The sequence below is a fragment of the Scardinius erythrophthalmus genome (assembly GCF_964197995.2).
Source record: "Scardinius erythrophthalmus genome assembly, chromosome: 15".
NCBI lineage: Eukaryota > Metazoa > Chordata > Actinopteri > Cypriniformes > Leuciscidae > Scardinius > Scardinius erythrophthalmus.
Window position 1 is genome coordinate 2,254,422 of NC_138235.1, and position 3,014 is coordinate 2,257,435.

Consider the following 3,014-nt stretch of genomic DNA (forward strand, 5'->3'; position numbering starts at 1 on the left):
TTGAGCTCCACGACCGTAACATCCAGCAATTTGACAGTCTGTACTCTGCACGCTGGGGCAATGCGCTCTTCAGTCGCACGAATGGAGATCCGGCAGAGTCTTCCATAGTACAAAAGCTGAAGTTCAGCAAAAGGTACTCAGCTGCCCACCTGCTGGACTCAAGGAAGAATCGCCTAATGTACTGCCTCATCAAACAGCTGTGGCTTCACCCCAACTGTGGAGCGAAGACTCGTGGGTCGCCGCAGAAGCAGGAGATCACCAGGCTGTACCAGCGTGTCCAACAAAGGGTGACTGTTGATGACCCTGATCTCAGCAAGCTCGGTATTCCCATCCTGAAAGTTAACACCAAAAGTGTTGCGGAGTTCATCAGGAGACAGGAGGCCTTGTCGGCCAGAAATGTCACAGATCAAGGCCTATCCATCTTACGGCGTCAGCAGTCTCTTTCTGGCACCAGCCAACCCCCAGCACCGGAGCTTCCTGATGAACGGCCCCACACCAGCCGGCCTCAAGTGCAGTATGAGGTCACGCAGTCTATGGCAGGGACCAGAAAAATAAAAAAGAGACTCACGCATTTCTTGGATGCCCCCCCCACTCCTCTGATACCGGCACCAGTCCACACCATTCCAGAAGGACTCCAGCCCCCCCGCAGGTCCAGTCAGCTGATGGGCGCACCACTAAAAGGGCCTCCTGCCGTTTCCCTGCCACAGGCATCCGTTCCTCCACCGCCGCCAGCAAGATCGACGGTCTACAAGAGGAAAAAGGCAGAGCGCAGTGGCACGGGACATCCGGCCACAATTAAAATGCAGATCTGTGCACTGTGTGCCCAACCTACACAAGGCCATAAGAAGTACAAAAAAAAGACGTACTGCGATTCTTCAAAATCATCCGCGTCCACAGACCTTGTTGGACAAACTTTTGGGGATTTTGATGAATTTAAAAAGGCAGTAGACGTTGTCCTGGACTCTCAGTCCCAGGCCCGTGAGCCTGTCTAAGCAGACGTCCAGACAAGTGTACATAATGTACATGTTATTTTAATTAAGAAAATTTATGTTTTATTACCCTTTTAATGGCTTACAGCACTTGAAGTTCACAGTACTGATATTTCTCTTTTTATACTGTAACTTGTTCATTGTTGTTTAAGGGTGAATGTTAGTTTTTTTTAAATACTTGAATAATTGACCTGGCTGCACTTTAATCATTAATCTGGCACTATTGTTATAACTATTACTGGCATCAATATGATTATAATCTAATAAAAATGTGTGTGTGGGGGGGGGGGAGGGGGGGTGTTATTATTATTATAATATACACTAGACATATCTATTTATAGTTTTTATGTCAAGCAGGTCAAACAACATGTTCATAAGTCTGTTCAGAACTGTTTCCTTTTCAATTTTAACAAAGTTCATTTAGATAATTGAGGACATTCTGATTTCTAAATGTGGGAATGACTAAAACTGTGTTTTTATTAAATAATTTGTTCAACTTCAATTTTCTGATTTTGTCTGATCTTTATTTTCATTCAGCCACACATTATCCAAAACCATGATCAATCAAAAAGGCATGACAACTATACATTTAAAAACTCTCTTGTATGCAGGACCGTGTTCCTCTGCTCCGTGGTGAGCGACCTCCTCCAATGCAGAGCAGAAGGCCTCCAGCTTCTGAAACCCAGGAATGTTTTGGTTGGTAAGTGTGGTGGATTTTAATTAATCAACTTTAATTAATCAGCTAACATTTGTTTTTCTTGCAGGAACAACATTCATATGCTTTTAATGTGTCAAAACTCTTTGGGGAAAAACTTGTGACTATGAGTGTATGTGTCTGTGGGTAAAAATAACATAGTTATGGGAAGTGAAACTAGACAAGTCTGTTGGAACAAATTAAGTCATCATTAAAACCTTGTGATAAGTAATCACAAGATCAGGGTTTGTTTTACCTAGTAACAGAGGGGTTTGCATATGAAGAACCAATCAAATAGTGGGGAAATTATGTAATGCAGCGTGAAATTTATGCCATACCTCGATATATAAAAACTGTGGTATATGTGTTTTCCGGTGGGATTCTCAATGGAATTTGTCTGAGATCCTCCGGCCTTGCTTCTTGGGAGAGATTCCCTGAGAACTGCTCGGGAAGATCTCCTGGCCGTGATTAAAGCATTTAAAAGGACATTTGCAGTAAGTTAGTTAGAAACTCGGCCAGTTGTCGACTGAAGATGCAAGAGCTAGAGTTTAAGGTATTGGTGTCGAGTGCAGACGCCAGAGATATTAAGATCAGGTGGGTGTCGAGTGCAGACGCCCCAGATAGTTAGGTTTAGGGAAAAATTCCATCACATAAGCTACATGCAATCTGACTTAATGGTCTGTCGAAGAGATGATGGGCTATTAATACCTTTGTGGGTTTGAACAGGGGTGACTCAGAGCTTTCTTTTGGTATTTCAGCAGCCAGGAAACGTTGTCAGATGGGATGCCATTGGATTTCTCCCACAACCGCACTCAACCTTCCAGCTCCACCTGCAACACCGAAAAGACAGAAAGATGAAAACATGCACATTCAATCAATGCAATTATATATGTAGTTCAGCATTTGCTGTTCATCTCTCAAAGGACTATTCATGTCAGCAGTTATCATTTATCACATATACATATTTTTATATCTCCTAGAATGAGCAAATCAGCTGTGCCATCATCTTTGGGCAGGAAATGACTGAATATGGTGAGTACTGACAACTGCACCTGTATTCACCGAAAAAAAAAAAAATCTGGAGAAATATATCAATAAATCTATTATTGACTTATTGTTTTGTCTGATTGTTTGAAGAAGCCAGTGCCACTGCAGCCTAAAACCATCAGTTATCCACTGTGAAGACTGCATTCTTTTGGCCCATCCCTCCATCAACCACCAACAGGAATCAATAATTAGTCCAATGCAAAAATTATATATAATATAATTTATTGTTTATTGATTTACCACCTACTAAAAACATGTTTTCTTATGCAAGGACTTCACCCCCT

The 3,014-nt window shown here is 42.3% G+C and overlaps 1 long non-coding RNA gene across 1 annotated transcript; it reads right to left on the reverse strand.

Annotated features, from left to right (window-relative positions):
* Positions 1 to 1,561: 1,561 nt before the first annotated feature.
* Positions 1,562 to 2,518, reverse strand: LOC308702950. Its single transcript, XR_014031664.1, has 3 exons — positions 2,392 to 2,518; positions 2,022 to 2,141; positions 1,562 to 1,664 (listed from the first exon to the last, which is right to left on the reverse strand). It is a non-coding gene; the product is annotated as an uncharacterized lncRNA (long non-coding RNA).
* Between the last annotated feature and the right edge of the window lie 496 nt (positions 2,519 to 3,014).